Source organism: Phalacrocorax carbo, chromosome 1 (assembly GCF_963921805.1).
Source record: "Phalacrocorax carbo chromosome 1, bPhaCar2.1, whole genome shotgun sequence".
NCBI classification, from domain to species: domain Eukaryota; kingdom Metazoa; phylum Chordata; class Aves; order Suliformes; family Phalacrocoracidae; genus Phalacrocorax; species Phalacrocorax carbo.
Genome location: NC_087513.1, coordinates 57,865,507 through 57,885,740, shown reverse-complemented (window position 1 = coordinate 57,885,740; position 20,234 = coordinate 57,865,507). Strand labels below are relative to the sequence as shown.

At 51.5% G+C, this 20,234-nt stretch overlaps 1 long non-coding RNA gene across 1 annotated transcript; it reads right to left on the bottom strand.

The window, feature by feature from the left end:
* Positions 1-339: 339 nt before the first annotated feature.
* On the bottom strand, positions 340-19,452 carry LOC135313938 (uncharacterized). Its single transcript, XR_010373439.1, has 3 exons — positions 18,822-19,452; positions 1,847-2,027; positions 340-489 (listed from the first exon to the last, which is right to left on the bottom strand). It is a non-coding gene; the product is annotated as an uncharacterized LOC135313938 (long non-coding RNA).
* Between the last annotated feature and the right edge of the window lie 782 nt (positions 19,453-20,234).

The following is a 20,234-nucleotide window of genomic DNA, read 5'->3' as shown; positions in this document are numbered from 1 at the left end:
CCCTGCTGAGCCCTGGCCAAGAGGAAGAGTGACACATCAGCAACGCTACAGTCACTCTGTCACCCGCAACACGCACACGCGCGCACACTGAAGGGTGTGAGCCACAGGGGAAAAGACCACTTCACAGTATTGTCAGCTGGCAGCAGCATCCAGAAGTGATCCCACCAGGGAACATCAGCCCTTCCCAAGGCTCCCCAAAGATGCTCCTACCCAGCACGGTGTGTGCTGAGGGATGGGAAGTACTGGAGATGGAGTGAGGAAGGGGTGCTGCTGAAAGAGGGAAAAACAGAGTTCAGGAGTACCCCAAAAGATGAATAAAAACAGCTGGCACTACCAGGCAGAAGTTGAAGGCAGCAGTTTGGGTGGATGGGGAAGTGTTGGGGCAGCTGGAGAGCAGTACACCGGGACCGCTGATGGCAGGGTCCCGCGGTGGCAGCAGGGAGATGCACTGGAAGATGTGCCCTTCTTGCTGGCATCAACAGGTGGAACCTGGGCAGGAGGGGAGGAGCCCATCACCTTCTTCAGAGGACACCACACCAGCACCACTGCCAGGGCTGCGCTGCAGCATGGGCCCTGCCAGCCCCTTCTCCTCAGAGAAACATGGCAGCCCCAAAATCTGACTCAAAAACCACAGCATCTGCCAGAGTCTGTGTAGAGTCTGAAACCACAGCCTGGCAGGTGCAAACCCCCAAACCTCCCCTCCAAAATCCACTCCACTGAGGATGCCCTCTGCCTGCTGCCTCGCCAGCAGCTCATTGCTTTAGGGTCTTACTCTGGGGAAAGGCACATCCAGGCACATCTGTGCTCCTTGAGGGCTGCCAGCGTGGCTGGACTTGCCCAGGCAATGGGAGAAACAGCTGCTCCCTGCTCCCCTCCCACCCCTGCACCGCAGCAGCTCCAGCAGCACAGAGACATGGCATGGGAATAGTGTGGCTGATCTTCCTGCCTTCCCTGCAGAGGAGCTGGAGGAAGGGGCACGGAGGGCAGCCCCAGGCAGCGGGTGGCCTTTTCTGGTCCTCCCAAGAGCTTTGCGCCCCAAAATGGGTCAGGCTCAGCACAGGGCCCCTTCACTGCCTGTGCAGGGCACACGGCGTTCCCAGCTTATGAAACACACTGTCTCTGGCAGGAAAACATCCCTTCCTGCCGGGCAGGAGCACCAGGGGACAGCAGATAAGCAGTGACAAAGAGCATGCCTATCACCCCAAAAGCAGTGCCAGGCTGGGCTGGGTATTCAGAGGAAGTACCTGGCTAGGAAATGGAGGCCAGCACCCTCCATGGGGAATAAATATCCATGAGATGAGGAGGGAGGGGGAACCCCCCCTGTATGCCCCACTCCTGGTGGCATGATGCCCACTCCTGCTCTGCTGCAAGCTGCATCCCCGAGGGGACCCAGGCCAGGGCCGCAGAGCCCAGCCGTGCTGCTGGCCAAACCAGCCTGCTCCTTCGCTGCAGCAGCGTCAGCCCAGCTGCCCCTTCTCCCAAGAAACAGGGGAGAGGGAGGAAAACGCTGTAGGGAGAAGAGCGGACAGGTGTGTGCGAAGGGAGGGATGGGAAAGGAGGGGAATGCACTTGGGACTGCGTGCAGGGGGCCTGCAGCGCTTCCCCCGCTGCTCTGCAAACAACCCCTCCCTGCACATACATGCAGAGCCGCAAGGAAAGGGGGTCGGAGGGGAGGGAACAGCTCTCTATTACAGGGGGTGGTGGGGACTGAAGAAAGCTTAGATTTTGTTCACAGCGTATCAGAAACCCCAGCCTTTCCCCTCCCTCACACCTCTGGGGAACAAGCAATGAGAGGGAGGGAGGGATGGAGAAAGGCACACAGACATAGGTGCCAAGGTTGGCTTACCTTGCGGTGCCTGTGGTGGGGGTGCCCGGGTGTGCAGGAGGTAAATCCAGGGCTCTGCTCTCCTCGGCGAGTGCTGGGAAAGGCCTCTCTTCAGTCACATCAAGGAGTGGCCTGTGAGTAGGTGCTCCAGCTCACCGCTCGATCGAAGCTGCCATGGATTCATTGCGAACCACTTCGCCTTCTGTGAGGAGAGGAGGAAAGGGGAGGGAAAAAAAAAAAAGGAAAAAAAACCACCAGCTTAAGACTTGGAGGGTAGATTCACTTCTTTCTTAGGTTTCCAATGGCAACTGAATATACCACAGATGAAGATCCAGGGTGTGTGTGTGTGTGAACGTGTGTGTGTGTGTGGGGGAGGGACGGAGAGATGCACAGCTGCTGAGTCCACAGGCAGTGTGGGGTGTGAGCTAGTCAGGGCGTATCGGTGATTATGGGAACAGACAACTGGACACAGGCAGCAGAGCAGACAGACAGACAGATGGAAAGAGATTTAAAGAATGGAAAGAGGATGGCCTGTATCCTAAGAGCTTAGCTGTCCCACTGCACACAAAAAGGAGACAGCACCTGGCCCAGTGCAGGGCAAGGTGCTGCTGGAGCCACACTGGGAGAAGGAGAGGAGTGCCTACACACACAGCTGCACACATGCAGACACGCCAACCTCCCAGCCCTGCTCACATCACCCAGGCACTCCCGCCCTGCAAGCACACTCTTCACACTCAGACTGCTACACACACGCTGTACACACACGCAGAGACACACAGACACTCACCAGCCTTTTCATACCCCCATGCACCACCTTGCATGCATCCCCTAACAATTTGGAGTCACTCTAAAGGGTGAGGTGCTTCTCTTCTTCACATACATCTTGCACTTACAAGGTTGCACAGCTGTATTAACATGCATACGTGATATTTCAGACAACAATCACACAACCACATCACCCCCACCCAGCCTGTTCTACCACGTATGAGTACACAGCAAAAACATTTACATACAGCACAGCAAATACTGACCACCACTCAAATGCATGCTGAATATCTGAAGATATCTACCACACACAAGCTCCTGAACATTTATGCGTAACTGTCACTGCACAATTGCACATCATTTAATAAGCCCACCTCCATATCAAACACCAGAAAAAGTGCCATGTACATGCATACACACACATACATCTATATCAGTGCAAACAGCACACCAGCATCCCACAACTCACACATCTGTAAGAAAACAAAAGCACATAAAATATCCTCACGCACTTAGGAACATAAGTCAAGCAAGCACCACTGGCTGCATATCACACACAAATATACTATGCTTACAAATTGCCTGCAGCATACAAACTGATCGCATCAGATACTGTTACCTACCTAACTCAGCCCACACAGTGGAATACCATCTTTCTGGATCCTAAACGCTAGCCCCAGCATCATCAAACACCAGCCATATTCTGTCACATGGAAAACACAAATACTCATCAACATCCAACACAAGCAGACAAACCACAAACTACACACGAAAGACAGGCAGCCAGCATCACTCACCCCAAAAAGATTACATTCTTGAAAGTTATGAAGCTGGCACTCACTTCGGAGACAGCTGTATTATTCTGCGCACCTGCACGGATGCACGTGCACACACACACATACCACTGCCACACCAACTCTGCTTAAACTGCCTCCGCCTCTGACATCTTCCCTTTTTTTGCACTTTCTCTAGTTCTGCCCATTCTACCATCTCCCTGCAAAGCCCATGTATCTCTCTGCTGACACATGTTGCAGCTCCCAGGGCAAAATCTCCAGAGCTGAAAGCCTGTAAAAGCATCCACACTCATCCCTTCACCTTTCCTCCTTTATTCTGGTGTTAGATGTGCATAATTTGCATGCAAAGAAGAGTGCAAGGTCCCACCAGCCGCAAGTGCTCTGAAATTGGCCGATAGTGGCATCAGGGGAACGTGACTGCAAAACCTAAGCATGGTGAAGAAGTACGTAAACCCTTACGGGAAGCAGAGATTTGGCCAAGAAGGTGCCAGCTTCCCCCAGGCCCCAGGAGAGACAAGGAGATGAAAGAGGTGGGTAAGAAGGGGTGAGGGAAGGAGAGGAGGTTGGCCCGGCACGAGGGATGGTGCAGCGAGTGCTCTGCTAGACTTGTTTAACAAGGTCGGTAGTGTCACAGCGTGATCCTGAGAGTGGATGGCAGGGAGCGATCAGGGTTCAGCATCAGGGCAAGCGCATATACCTGTGCACCCCCGGGAAACGGGAGAGGTACAGGAAAGCGCAGCAGGGAAAAGCAGATGGGAGCAGATGCAACTGCAGACATGTGATGCAGGGGTCTGTGGCTGTATTGGGATCACTGGAGCAGTGGGAACTGGCACAGGTACAAAATGAAGAAGAGCCCATATGCACAAAGGGGCTGGCATAAGGATGGCTTGGGCACAGGCAATGCAGGGGTTGCAGTCAGGTCTAGCCCCAGCCAGACTCACGGACCTTCCCAGCCCTTCTCTTGACAACTCCTGAGCAAGCGGATAATCCCTGGCTCCTAGAGAAGTTGGGAAGAAAGGAAGGAGTCCCACAAGCTCTTGTCCTGTGCTGTTGGATGGGCATGGGGTCCGGGCAGATACAGACACACCTCAGTGTAAGTCAGTGAAGCATACATTGCAGTAGCCTCTTCCAGGAACTCGCTGCCCTGCCACACACCATGTGCCCCAGCACCCTGCTTCCACAGCTCTTCACCAAAAACACCTAGACCCCCTTCCCAGCACACACAGGTACACCTTCCCCACCATTACTCAGGCATGCAAACTCTCTGCTCCCCAAAGCCACCTACTGCACACCTTCCCCCAGAGCGCTCCCACCTTCCCACAGCCACACCACACACACGTTCGCATGGCAGCGCGACAAGAGCCGGAAGAAACACGTGGAGAAGGCACCACCACCACCACTACAACCCCTCCAAACCATCCCCTCTTCCCCTCTACCACCACCACTCACTTTTCAGAAGTGCTTTGAAGAGGAATTTTCTCTCTCTCAGCTGAACTTGGCCCGTGCACTCAGGCAATTTCAGCTTGCTAGGAGTGTCTGTTCCTCAGCACTATGCTCAATTATACCTGCATGCCTCTTCCCACAAACATCCATTGTGCATTACAGGAGATGAATAATGCAGGCTGAAAGGGGACAAGCAAGAGAGCCTTTTGGGCCTCAGCGAGGCACGTGTACAGAGCAGAGTGGAGATGGAATTGCCTCATTTGGTCAAAGCTAACAGATGCTGCTGAACCCAGAAAAGTCACCATGGCCTGAAGTGCTACTTGGGTTAAAGTACGGTCATGAGGGCAATTTAAAGAGGCTTTTGGACTCAGGATTTCTAATAGGTGCTGAGAAGTAACACAGAGGTGTCATGTGGGTAGATAAGGAGGATCTTCATCTCCCAGACACTTCGCACTGAGCTAAGCAACTGAAGAGAGCCACTAGTGGAAAAGAGAACCATCATGCTAAACTGACCTCCAAACCATCTGCTCCTCTGCTTCAGGGGCATGAAAGACGCACCATGACTGGCTATACAATGGACAACGGAGAGTGAAAGCAAGGCAAACAGGAGCCAAGGGGGATGCATCTGTGTGTTTGCACATGTATGTCTGTGTGGTGTTCATCTTGTTCATTTCAAAGGGATGTGTTTGGTGTTTGGCCTCACCTTCACATGCCTGTTTTGTGTTGACAAGCAAAGAGACCTGGAAGACACAAAAACACGTGTGTCTGTCAGTGTCGCCATGAGTGAGTCCATCTGCGTGGGATGATGCTGAAAGAGGGCAACGTGGACAATATGCTGTCATGTGCATACATGGTGTGCAGGATTCTGTGGCCTCTGGTGAGCATCTGTGCGTTGGTGTTGTGCATGTGCCTGCCGTGGGCAGTGGACTCCAGGTATCGATGTATCAAATGTGTATTTGTACGTGTGGGCATCCAAGTGCTTTGCTATGGGTGAACAGTGTGTATGCATGCAAATCTGTTCTTTGCTGAAAACATCAGTACATTTGTGAGGTGTCATAGGGAGAGATGTGTCCTCTGTGGGTTGTCTTGTGTGTGTGTGTGTGGCAGTATTTATGCCTCTGTGTGACACCAGTGTGTTACTGCGCACCTGCAGAGTGAGCATCCTTGTGAAAGCAATGCTATGAGTACAGCACAAAACTATGGTAAGTGTGCACATGCTGCATGCACCCCTGGGTGCGTACAAGTTTGCAGGGATAGAACCCCTCTCTGGGTGGAAAAGTCCATCTGGCTCCTGCTCTGCCTCTCCTCTTGGTCTCTGCTTTGCTTTCTTGCATTTCCTCAGTTCCCCTCGCTCACTGGCAGCAGCATACTCTGCCCTGGGAGCCAACTCCCACACACCAACACACAGCAAGGGAACTCCTTTCATTGCAGTTCCCTGGTATCTCCCTGTACCAAGAGCCATAAAGTGAAGAAAAACCTCGCTGGGCAACATGAGCTGGACCTATTCCTTTTCCATGTCCTTGTCACCCATTTCCAACCCTCAGGAACTGCATCACAAACCCACAAACATTCACCCAAACACACAAACTTCTACCTCCAAACCCCAAGCACCAGACTTGCGACTCACATCCAAACCATGGGCCTCCTAAAGCTGACACAGGTCAGGTAAAGCAGCTCAAGGTAACAGAGTTAGGGGACAGGGTCCCTATGGCCGGGAATATAGAGAGGGTCCTGCAGCTACAGTGATACCTGTTTGACTTTCAATTCCCCAGAATCACCCACAGCTGGTTTTGGTGTAAGAAACCTTTTGCACAAATTGCAGTCAGCACAGCTCAAACTCATGCCTCTGGAGCCAAAGCAACATGTGTTAGCCATTCTGTCATTGCTCCCACTTCAGAAGGCTAAACCTTCAGCCAGATCCCACGTGTACTGAGTAACCTCCAGGCTAGGATCCAAAACATGGAACCTGCCCACTTGGAGCACCTCCCTGGGGCAGTGGGACTTGAGCAAGAAGAAAACCCCAAAGGCATTCCTTTATTCCTTTAACCAATTCTGCAGATCACTACCTTCTTCCCAAAAATCCTATCCTAAGCTCTACATGTTTGTTCTGGGGCTGATCTAAATTACTCAACTCCCCAGACTGAAATGCAGACAACTGGCCTCCATTTCAGGCTTTGCTTTTGCCCTATAATCCAGTCTGCACCTATTACCTCTTGAGAACAAAACTAGCACACAGGAGCCAGATGTGAAAATGTTCACACCATCCTGGAAGGCTTCATGGACCCCCAGCAAGACCCAGTTTCATCCAGGCCCAGGATCTCACAATTTTGCCTTGAAAATGAAGCCTTACACTTAAGCTTCATCACTTTTGCCTTGACTGCAGTCTTGGATCTGTGATATCCCCAAACATCACCCAACCCTATACACTGAAAACCTAGCCTCTAAGCTCAATTTTGTCCCCTTTAATTTGTCCCCAGGTTTCTTCTGAACACAGACCCAACCTTTCACCTTGTTGCTCAACAGCAAGACATCGTACTCTTTACACATAAGGATGCTTAGTGCCAGATCCCTTGCCTGAGGTTTTCCCCCCGCCATGCAACAAGACAGGCTGGGAAAGCCCCGCTTTCTGATCTGCCGGGTAGTGGCAGCCACGACCCATGGTGCAGGTTCCCGGGAACTGAGCCAAGATCTTCCCAGGATTTTTTTCCCCAGAGAGGAGCCCTGCTTACAGCTAACATAGTTTGGGTGACCTTTTCACTGCTGGCAATCATGACCGGGAAAAATAGCGCTTTGTGTTAATAATTAAACACCCACTAGAAAAAGCACTGGGCCAGCCTCAGCACCTATTTGGGGCTCCCTCTGCAGCACCACCACCATCACTATTCCACTGGACCCAACTCCTCCCTCACCTCAGGGTCCCTCTGCCCAGCCCTGCACCCTCCTCTCCTTTCCTCAGCTTCACAAGCAGCTCCTGCCAATGCCTTTCCCATGTCCTGCCTGTCCTCGCCAGCTTTTCTGGCTCCGCTGGGCATGTGGAGAGCGAGCCCCTGATTACCATTCAAGCTGGATTCTCATTAGGCAGAAATGCCCCTCCAGGAGATCCATTAACAGTCCATAAGGTTAACTTAATCCAGCCAGTCTTGTGTGGTCTCTGCCCAAATTCCCTATTACATTAACAATCTTGAGCCTTAATTAGCATGTGAGGCAGAGGTGGCATTATTAATGGAGATAATACGGAGCATTAAGAATAAACAGGCCGGGCTGTCTCTCCCCCACCATGCATGCAAATCCTCTTCTGTGTGGAAATGGTGTGAACTTCCCCCATGGGCAGCACATGCTGAGGGTCTGGGGTGCCCCAGATGGAAAACAAGCCCTGGGACATGCAGCCAGGATGCTACAGGAGGAGAGTAGGGAGGTAAGGGGATCTCAGAGAGACCCTTTTATCTGTTCAGGAGAAGAAGGGCTGCTAATGAGAGGGCAACAGTGTGGCTAGTCCTGTGAGAGAAATCCCAGCACCGGGGACAAGCAGCCATGTCCCTGGCTAATCCAGCTGTCCCATCCTTCTGGGAGGCTTGGGAAAGCAAGGCCAAGGTCATGTGATTCTCCATTCTGTTGAATTCTTGATTCATGCTGCCATATGTGTGCACATAGGATAACAAGATAGGTGTATGCCCTTGAACACAATGTGCAAGGAGGGCTGTTGCCTGATGGGGAACAGGCTGCAGTAGCTGGTTGCAGCCAGGGATGATGCTCCTCATGAGCCTCCTTTCTGACCACAAAGGCCCAGTATACTGAGAACACAGTACAGGACAGAGGGGGTTCAGGTGAAGGAGGGAAACAGTCACCAGTGAGATCAGAGAACAAATGGACTGGGGCTCCTGCTCAGTGCAGATTCACTGTGTGGAGGGGAAGGGACGGGCCCCTCGTGGGACAGGCTGGTGGCTGGGTGCACAGGTGGCTGGTCAAATCAGCTTGGCCATCACAAGCAAGTGGGCAGCCTGGTGCAGACTCTCTCCCACCCCAGGCAAGGCCAACCGCTCCCAGGGGAGGAGACGCCCCGGGTGAGAAGAGTGGAGAACCAGCGCTGCCAGCAGCAGCGAGGTGCTGGGGGAGCAAGGGCCACAAACTGGTCGGGGCTGCACAGTGTGCCAGCCAAGCTGCGTGAGGAGAGCTCACGTATGGGCTGCTGCCCTTCTGCCATCCCACAAGCCTGAAGCTTTCTTCTAAAACATGCACTTGCAAAAGCATAAGACAAAACAGGGGAGGAGGGAAACAGAAGCAGCCAAGCCAAGGAATCAGAGTCTAATGACAGCGCCTCTGGACTGCTAATTCACACCTCCAGCAGCACCCAGCAGGCTGGGGAGGGAGTGGGAAGCTTGCCACAGGGGACCTATGACCACAGGGAATGGCATCCTGGCTTGTTCCTGAGATGTCACTGACGTTATTCCAGCTGTACATGGTTCTGTTGTGATCAGCGTGTCCCTCTAGGCTTTGCAGAGGCTTGAGCTGGGGTCAATGATCCCTGAAGCACAGGGATATCCCCTGTGTCTTGGCCCTAAAGCACCCGGCCGGTGCTAAATAGCCTTGCTTAGCAAAGAGTGCTGCTGCAGGCTGAGACTGCTCTATCCCAAGGCTGCAGCAGGACTGTTCTCAGCATCAACTCAGCTGCCTTGATGTGCCCAGAGGCGCAGTAGCCAGCAGGCAGTGATGGAGGCCCTGATCAGAGCCCAGCTCTCCCACTTTCCAGCACAGCAAGCTCCCACTCCCCCAGGCCCACCAGCCAGCCCCTGCCAAATCCATTTGTCCAATCTTGTGCTTTCTACTAATCCTGTTGAGCCATCCTTTAAGTTGCTCTGAGGCAGACATAGAAAATACAACCGATGCCTTAAGAAGCTTCCCCTGACCTTGCTCAATTCAAGATAAAGGGCTTTGATTTAAAAAATTACAGTGGGGGTCTGTCACTGATCCATCTCATGGATTAAAGGAAAACAAACAGAGACACAGGATGCAGCCGGTGTTGGGTGAGTGGACAGGGAAGGGAAGAAAGGTTACAATCAGCATGGGGGACGAGACAAAAGAAAGGAAAGGACACAAAGTGAGAGGGAAGGTAGAAAAAAATACCTTCTCCCTTACCATCTCCACACTTGACTACTGGCAGAAAAGCTTTATACACACATGGCATGATACAACATGTCCCACCACCTTCCTTGGTCTGTAAGGAAAAGTGAGGCAGCTGCGCTCCCCCATGGTGTGACCAGGCTGGGAACAGGCTGCTGGGACTGGAGCTCCTTGCATCATGAGAGGCACCCACTGGGGAGCAGAGACTGAAATCTCGGGGCATAAATGGCTGCTGCAGAGGTCTTGCCACCACTGTCTCTCCTTCTGATGCTGCTCAGGCCTTTCTGCTTTCACCCCTTGCCCTTCCTTCACACCAAACCTCTCTTCTCATCTCCTCCTCTTGCTGACAGTACTGTTCCTCACTCTCCCTGCTGTCTGTCCTGGCCCAGGTCATATCTGACAACATCTAAGCAGACTTTCCACCCCTCACCTCAGTGCCCTACAGCCCTTAATTCAAAGGTTACTCAGAACAGTTTTCCTCTGTAGGAAATGACATAAGGGCTACTGAGGGCACATTCTTCTTTCCCTGTACCCTCCAATACCACAAGGTTGTTGCATCACACCAGGGCCTTTTTTCTTCCTGGCATGAGCCTGTTTCCTCCTTCTGAACCTATTCTGTTTGAAGACCACTCACAAGGTGGATGATGTTTCATTTTCATTCACCTCTTCTCCATCACCTGGCTGAGGTTCTCAGCTGGACAGGAAATAAGAGATGATCTTAATTTCAGCATGGATTTTGTTGATAAATCTCTCAATCTGCTGTAGAAGAGCCTAGTCCTGACGTGGGAGCTGACTCTTGGGTATCTCCTTCAAGTGGGTCAAGATGTCCCTGTGCTGTGCTTAGGTCTGAGAGCCTCCTCATAGGCAGTCCATGTCCTCTCACCTTCTCCTCCCACTCTCTTCCACTGCCCATCACACCAGCAGAATATCCAAGCCATATTTGCCCAAGACACTCATGTCTGCAGACTGTTCCACCTTCAGTCTGCTTATCTGAACATCCTTCAGTCAGAGGATCTTCAGTCAGAGGATCAGGACAATCAGATCTCCGTCACCTCTGGCCTTTCAATTCCCTTACTCATTCTGTATTGACCAGTCCCAATTCCTGCCTGTGCTGACAGCCACCACCCATGCTCAGAGAAGCTATCCGCACATCCTGAGGTTCACTTCAAATTTCCCCTTCCTATTTTTCAAGCCTCCTAGGATCCTGCCCAGTCCTTATCCTGATGGCCAAAGGCACCCTCAACTGCTTTCAGAGGTTTTGCCCACCTTCTTCACCTCCTCCTACACCATGGCACTGCAGCTAACACAAAAGCCTTCACCTGTGTGGGACCTGGCAGAGCTTATCTCTCCAATGTCACTTCCCACCTAGCAATACCCCATGTCCTTCTGTCACTACAAAGCTGCACTGCTGTAGCCAAGAAAGAGGCAGTTGATAGATGCAGAAAGATGAAAGGTGAAGGGCTACCGGAAAAGAGACAATAGAGACCATAAAATAAGACAGGTCTATAAAACCACAGATGACACAGAAAAAGTAGAGGGGACAGATGTTAACTGTCTCTTCCCACCCAAGAATCAAAGGTCAGGAAATTAAATCAAAAAGTAACAGGTTCAAGACAAACGACCGGAGGTCTTGCATTGCGCACTGCCTGTTTAGGCTGCAGAACTTCTTATGAGATTTTGTGGATGCTAAAACTTCACCTGGCTTCAAAAACTGGCTGAACAAATTCAGGGAGGAAACAAATCCATAGAGACATATGAAGTGTACAACAGATCTAGCACAAGGTCCCTCAGCCACACATCACTGAAGGCTAAAAGACTGTTCAGAGGAAGTGCTTCTACACAGTTATCCCATCTTTATGCTCTTCCCTCTTTCAGTTGTAGATACTGGCCTGGAAGGATCTCAGACCTGGCTCAGTAGGGTCCTTCTTATATTCCTATGGCTTTTCATAGCCAGGCTGACCCAGAAGCCACAGGCAAATAGTATCTATGAGTAGCAATATAATTTTGGTGCATTAGATCCAGTAAGGGAGACGAATAGACAAGAGAGCAAACAACAGAGCCCATTCCAAGGCTTTTTTTTTTTAATTCTGCCCTAAAGCTGGAAGGAGGTCTGAGGTCATTTAAACCAGTCATCCCAGTACAGATTCTTGCTGGGAATAACATCTGTGTTTGAGTGCTAGCCCCCTCGATGCCTTGCTCCAGACTTTATAAGACCAAATCCCCTTTCCCTGTTGATAAACACAGAGCCCTTTCAACAGACCATCTGTAACAGGGCCAACCCCCTTGAATTCCCTTCCATTTCCCTGACCTGTCTATCACACTATTCATGGCAGCCTCTCCACACTAATCCTTTTATTATGATCTGACTCAATTTTCCTGGCCTGTGACTGCAATGGGGAAAAAAAGGAGGGGTGTTAATCCTTCTGACCTTGTTGTCCCAATTCTGGACCATCTGTGACTAGGAATTCAGAGAGGGGAAGTCTGATCCTCCTAACGCCACTGTCCCCATGCCAAGCCATCTTTGCCTGGAAAGAGGGACCTGCTTGCTTTGGTAGGTCCAGCCTGTAGCCTCCTAGAAAGTTGTAGTGGCAAAGCCCCTTTTCACCTACAGGCATTTTGTACAGGATTGCTTCCTAGACTACCTCTCCATCCAGAGGGGATGGACAGATGGAGGGAATAATATCCTCCACCTCTATCAGATGCCGTTTACTCATTCCTCCTGTACCACGTCTCTGCTCCCCCAGCAACAGTGTCTGCAGGTCCTCCCCAGCTGTAAGACAGGGGATCAATAAATGGTGAAAGACAATCAAACATCTCTCAAAATTTTCCTGGCAATGATGTATATGAAGAAGAGGCCTTGCAGATCACTCCACCTCCACCACTGGCCAAGTCTAGCTTGTTTCCTCCATCACTTTTCACCACTGTGTTTCCTTGCTGCAAGTAGTTACATCTCCATAAACTTGCCAGACTATTTTACAGTCGGTCTGAGCACTCACACCAGGAAGCTTGCATGTATCCTCAGAGCTAGCCAAATATTCTCCTCTTTGCTCAGTCTCATCCCATACCTCTGACTTTGCCTATCTTTTGCCACATTAAATAATCTTTTCCTTTCCTTGGTGCTTACAGTCCTCAAATACTTGTAAACTGCTATCGTATCATCATTTAGCCAAGCTCTACATATTTAGTTCTTTTAATCTCTCCTCATAAATAAGTCCCTCCAGCCCTTTCATCATTTTTGTTGCTCTTCTCTGAATTCGCTTCAATTTATCACCCTCCTTCAGCTAGCATAGCACCCAGGTTTGAATGCCAGGTTTTACAGACTGGTCTCACTAACGCCTTGGAAATAACATGAATTGGGCCTCCCTTGTGCTTCAAGGCTTGATGTTTCTGTACTTGAGCACACAGATATCAGGAGACCTAACGCACTTCATACATGTGGCACCAGGTAATACAACTCAAGACTATCTCTTAAAGCACAGAATCTCTTTCCAGGGAGAGGAAGCAGATTCATGAGAGGTGGGGTGAAGAAGATACACGGACAGGTAGGATAGATGTTCTACCTCTGAACAAGGAACACACCTCGAGAAGAGACCTCAAGTCCAAGTGATGTAAAAGGTGCATATACATACACATACACATGCGTTCACTCCACAAAAAAAAAACCACATACAATTTACCTGCATCACACACAGGCACATACACAAATGCACACAGTAACACATCTCATGGATAATATATGTGAAGCTGAGGAGAGAATGACATACATCTGCCCAAAGATTTTGTGCACACACAGATGTAACCTGTGCATACAAGAAGATAGGACAGACAAAACCTAGCAGAAAATAGTTCTCCCCCTGTTCACAAACATATATGTTCTCATGCATAAACCAATGTTCCCAGAGGAAGGATAGCTCATGGAGCCCTCATAGTAACCTAAAAATACACAGGCAGCTCTGATCCATCTGGTCTACAGCATAAGCCATGGAACGAATGAATACAAACATATGACACCTTGTCTCAAGGCAACTGATAGCCTGTGCACCGTCCTGAGACACAGTCTGCACATCTATAGCACCTTCCATGGGGGTTAGCTTATTACCCAAGCCATTCAGAAATGAGGTGAGTGCTGAGGGGTATAGAGAGGAAGGAAGGGACTTCCCCACAGGCCAGTTGTGGCAGAGCTAGGGATCCCTCCTGCTACTTTGTGACCCGCTCCCCAAGTCATATTACTGATGATCCTTCCTCACAGCAGTATTTGCTCCATCTCTCTGCTATCGGACTAACTGACACCTATAGGAGTCAAAAGCACCCACAGTTTCTTAGAAACTATCCTTCCTCTACAGCTTACCAATACCAGATGGATGTTAACCTTGTGTGTGGGTGTCTCTGTGTAGGGAAGAGGAACTTGGGTTCTTGGCCCCCAGACACATCTTCTCACCACTGTGAAATTCATGTTGCACCATCAGCTCCCCAGAGCATCACCTGGAACAAAATTCTACGCTAAGGGGCTGAAAAGCTGAAGATGCACTTCCCGGGGTGACTGGAGAAGGGAAAGAACAGCCCCAGCACATCACTTGGGTCAGCACAGGAGGATGGATGCACCTCACCTTCAACAGCAGGACGGATTGTCCTATGGGATTTTGATCCCATGCCTATCTCCATGGTATCTGGTGCCATGCCATGCAGCACCATGTAGCCACTGTGTCTACCCAAACCAGGGGTAGACTCCCTGCAAGAGGCAACATCTAGGGATCAAACCTTTCAAGTCAATCATCCCAACCTGGCTCCTAACAGTTTGCTTTCCACCCCTTATAATGCTGTGGAAAGAGTGACAACTGCCCCTCCCTCCTTCTGTACTTCAGCTGGTCAGCTGGAACTGGGTTTCCTCTTGGCTTATAAGTGTTGAACAAATGAGGTCATTTCTCCTCAGTGACAGGAAATTATTTGGTCAGTCCTGTCTGTGAGGAAAGCAGTTCATCTCAGGCAATGGGTAGGTACCCCTGAGCTCCCAGGAGACCCAAAGAATGGCTATAATCTCTTAAAGAGGAGGTCAGGGAATGGCAAAGCGAGCCACAAAATTAACACAGGAAAGCCAGAACACAAATGCAGCTCTGCTAAAGTGAAGCTATAACTGCTGCCAGACCATCTCGCCACTGAAGCAAACACAACAGCAGTCCCACAGTCATTGTCACCTCCAAAGTGCCAAGCTTGACTCATCTGGGGCTTTAAATACAGCCTTCATCAGGTACACAGCTGCAGGAAACCCATCCTGACCCAGCAGAGAGAAAGGGCTGGAGGTGGGTCACAGCCCTTTGGTCTGCTCCCTGTGCTTTGCACTCTCCCCTTCCACCCCAAAAAGAGGACTTGCCCCACAGTGTGGGAGGTGGCTCCCATGTGATCAGCCTGCCTTCCTTCAGCGTCTCACCTCCACATCCTCCTTCATCCCTCTTCCCACACAGAAAAGTATTGGGTGACACCGAGCCCTGCCCCTGCAGAACCCCAAAGAGATCTCAAGCACCCGCTGTAACTCAGCATGGGGACCAGCCTGGACAATCCCCACCAGCAGAATGCACAGTGCTATTGGGGAAGCTCCAGCTTTTCCCATACCTGCCAGCAACCTGGGATCCTTTACTGTCCAGGACAGCTCTGCTCCTTCATGGAGGAGAAAAGCAAAAGCTCCTCTGTTCCTAGAAAAAGGGATCTTTTCCTGGAGCACATTTGCTCTGCACCTAAGCTGCTCCTGTCCTACCCTGGTGCCCAGGTGTGGGTGAGGGCTGCAAGTGTGTTTCGGGGACATCACATCCCTTTCCCAGAGCAGGGTGCCACTCAAAGACTCACGAGAGTGTGAGGACGGAGGTGTTCCCTGTATGTCCTCTGCCCTCCCTCACACTAAAGAAAGAAACAACTTAGCCCAGGCCCACACTTACAGGGGATCAAGGCAAAAAAACACAATATTTGGGATGAGGGAGACAGCAGCTGGGTCTCTCTCTCACAGCAAATGTGCTGATATTTTCTGACACAGCTGCTGACAGCACTGGGAGTTTTCAACAGGCCCTGATGTGACCACTAGCTTTTTTCCCAGGTGAGCAGTGCTCTCCACTCTTCAACAGGGTCAGAAGAGGCAGCTGCACTCTGCCTGGAGCTGCATCTGGCTTCTGACATGAACCAGGTAGGAACAAACATCACGGACATCATGACAGCTATGCTTTCCTCCCTCCTGCCTTCCCCCTCTGCCTGTGATTTTTACCTTTCCAATTTTAACCGCAAGCTGGCCGCCAGCAAAAACTACACCTCCATATGCCCCCCTTTCCCAAACGCCCTCTCTACCCTCCAAGCGGCTGCTGTTCCACAGCTTAGCTTTGCACTGGCGCAGCACATCAGACAGCATATTCCCAAATACCCACTTTGCCTGGAGCTGGGTGAAGAGAGGGAAAGGCCACGCATCCACAGTTCTTCCCCTGGTGTCGTAGTTTTTGACGGGTAAGAGCAATGAAGGCAGCTTGCTTCATACCGACAAATCTGCATGCTTGTAGGTTGGATGCCCTGAAAGCCAACCGCCTCCCAAAGGAAAATAATGGGGTGAGGATGTTGGCAGGTGGGGAGGGGGCTAGGGGTGGGGGGAAGGTTTCTAGGCTGGGGGAATCAGTGGGATTAAAGTGGCTGTTCCTCACCCCCGGTGCTGCATCGGCACCCCTCCACTCCTTGCAGCTTCCTCACCGCTGCACATAGGGGGGAGGCAAGAGGGGGGCTGTATTTAAATATATTAATAATGCATGCTCCATGTAAATGAAGCTTCCTTTGAATATTACATTAGTGATGCTGTCAGGCTGCGTTTCTCGGGACACAGGAGTGATGGTGTGTGTGGGGACTGGGAAGGGCGGGATGCAGGTCGCCAGAAATGCCTCATACCCCAGCACAGCCTCCTTTCTCCCCCTCCACCCTAGCTCCCCCACATCACACACACTCCTGCTCCCTCCCACCTTCCGCTGCATGACAAATTCCTTGGCTCGCAGCATGCAATGCAGCCAGGCTCCCCAGCACCCTAGGCCCCCTCCAGGGACAGGGACACACACTCCCTCCCCAGTCCCTACATAATGTTTACCCCCCACCCCAATCTCAGCAATCCTCTTCCTGCTCCATAGCTTGATTTACAGCTCCCTACCTCCAGGGTGGGGAGAAGGGTTGTGCTCTCCAGCCCTTAGGCGAAAAGGAGGGGGAGCAGCTCCTAAGTCTGGCCTGCACATGTGCACCCACTTTGTGTGCACACACCAGCCCCCAGCAGCAGACGCTTGTGTGAGCCCAGAGTGGGTGCCAGTGGACCGCGGGCTGTGCACGGCTGCAAGATGCACGCGCCTGCAGCGCACGAGCAATGCTCTCCTCCCCATCACCAACACCTCCTTCCCTGGGTGCTTGCAAGGATGTTTGCAAGTATATTGTTTGTGCACAGCCACCCCCACCTCTGCACACATACACACATGCAATACACATATGTGTGCTTGCATACATGCATGTAGAGGTAGGGGGGAGCCACACCAGCACACATGCGAGAGGGCATTACGCACAGCAGCTCCCAAATATGCTGCCTGCGGCAGCATTAACAGATTTATGCTGCCTTTCACCAGCCAGATCCAAGCTCTGGAATGGGAACAGCAGCAGCTGTGCACTCCTGCCTGTCCTGGGATGAGAATAGGATGCGTCTGTTCATCTCTCTCCCCCACCCACATGCCTCCTCCTTCCCCCTCCTCTTGCTCCCATTCATTCATTCAGCTTCTCCTCCCCCCATCCCATGCCCCAAAGCAGGAGGATCCTTATGCATAAAAATGTGGGCATGCTTTCTCTGGTGGAATAAATGGTCACACAGACACCCTACAAGCAATGCATATATACGTATGTATGCATTTGAGTAGCTGTCCTGGGCCCCTACATAAATATCCAGCTCCCACCACCAGCACACGCACACTCACACACCCGACAGACACCACGCAATGACTTTTCTGCAGCCAGTCAGTCTCCCAGCAGAGCAGTGTAAAAGCAAAGCAGAGATGTACTCACTCCCCTGCATTCAAACCAGGCAAATGTTCACACACCACACACACAGAGAGACACACAGAGATAGACAGAGAGAGAGGGAGAGGGACACACACATCACATTACTGTCTGCAAGGGCTCCCAGAGAAAGTTTGCAAAGAGGCAGGGAACAGGGGGCTGTGGGATGAGGCTGTCCCCTTCTCCCTCCTATAACTGCAGGCAATATACATATATGTCTTTGTGTCTATACCTGTATATGTACATGCAAGTATGTGTGGAGATATATACATATACCTATAGCTATACCTATACGTATGTATGTATACACACACAAAGAAACACACATATATATACACATATACATGTATCCCCTCCTCTTGCAAGGTTTGAATAGAAGCAGACCAGTCAAACCTAGCTGTGTGCAGCAAGCCTTGGACCTATTCAGCATCCCGATCCTAAGCGAGAGCGCACACACACACACACACACACACTCTGAAAGGGAGACCTGCCTCCAAGCTTCTCTCACTCCCATCCCTCCATATGGGCATTATCCGCGCCCCCCCCCACCCCCCCCAGCCCCGGCCACTTCCCCATCTCCCTTGCACTCACCCCTTGCCTTCATCCTCAGATCAGTGACATCCACCCCCCAGGGAGCGCATCCACGGGCTGGAGGAGAAAGGCAATCCATCCATCCTTCCCTTGTCCCCCCCTTCAGTCCTCCCCCTCCAATTTCAGCCGCTTCTCCGAGAGGCGACACGGACAACAACAGGGAGCTGAGGACACGCGAGGCAGCTGCCCAAGGGCTGCACACAAAAACGTGTCACACACACACGCGCACACACACATACCTGCTTCTGGAGGGGCGATTGCTCCCAGCTTCCATATGGGGCATGACAGAGACGAACTGGAGGCACAAAAGACCCCTGTCTTCAAGCAACTTGCAGCCCTGTGGATGTGTGTGGGGGGGGAGTATCCCCCACCTTGTGTCACCCCCTGGAGCTGTGCTGTCCCCTGCCCCACGGCTGTCTCATTCCCGGCTGCACCTAGGCAGCACTCCCAGCCACGCACGCACGCGAGCACGACAGGCGGGGACGGAGCAGCAGTCCAGGGAGGGCACACACAGCCGGAGGATTTGCTGCCTTCGCCGCATCCGCATCACTGGGGGAAGAAGGCAGAAAGGGCTGTATTGGCATTTAAAACGCAAGTGATTAATTCGCCACAGGCTCGGCTGATAGGACTCTGGGACCAGAGCCGGCACTGCTTCTCCCAGCTGGGAAGGATGTGACAGGCGAAGGTCCCTCTCTCATGGAGCCAGCTCCGAGCTCTCCTTGCCTGCACAGCCACCGCTCCGGTGCAGGCAGAAAGGGGTGGGCCTCCACCGGAGACATGAGCACGCATGCAACAGCTGCTGGGGAGCTGCACACCTCCGAATACACACATGCACACGAGCAACAGCTGCTGGGGAACTACACACGCACACACACCAAAATTTCCTTACAGCAGCTGCTGAAGAGCTACACGCAACATGCAACAGCTTCCCAGGAACACACACAAGCACCAGCTGCTGGGGAATTCACACACACACAAGCACAGAGACTACAGCTCCTCAGAAGCAAGTCTCCCACATGAAAATACAACAGCTTCTAGGAACGACACAGGTACAAGCAACAGCTCCTGAGGAGCTACATACACGCATGTACTCATGCAACAGCTATACACCTACTGACACAGGTATGTGCAACCATCGTGGGAAACTACACTTCGATACATGCCCCTGCGGTACTTGCTAAGAAAATCGATATGTGAAAATGCAATAGGAGGTCAGGGAAATCTTTCATCCACACACAAACACATGCATGTGACTGCACTGGGGAGACTATTTCATACACCTCCTCAAGTCACTACAGATAGAAATGCAACAGCTCCTCAGGAATCACCCGTAACCACGTAACCTCACGTACATGCAACAGCTTACTGGAAGACCTTCCACCTCCCTATGTCAAACCCACACACGCCATCACTGATGGAGATCTTGCCTGCAGTCAGAAACAAACATCCATGTGCACCAGGTGCTGGGGAGCCAGCCACAGCACAGCCCCCAAATACTGCACACAGGCAATAGCTGCTAGGAAATCACCTTACCAAACACAGGGTGACTCTTAAGAAATTACTCCCCAGCCCCTTTGCAGAAAGCGCAAACATACATGACAGCTAGGCATAAATAATCCCTGCACAGACACGCAAACACACAGACCACAACT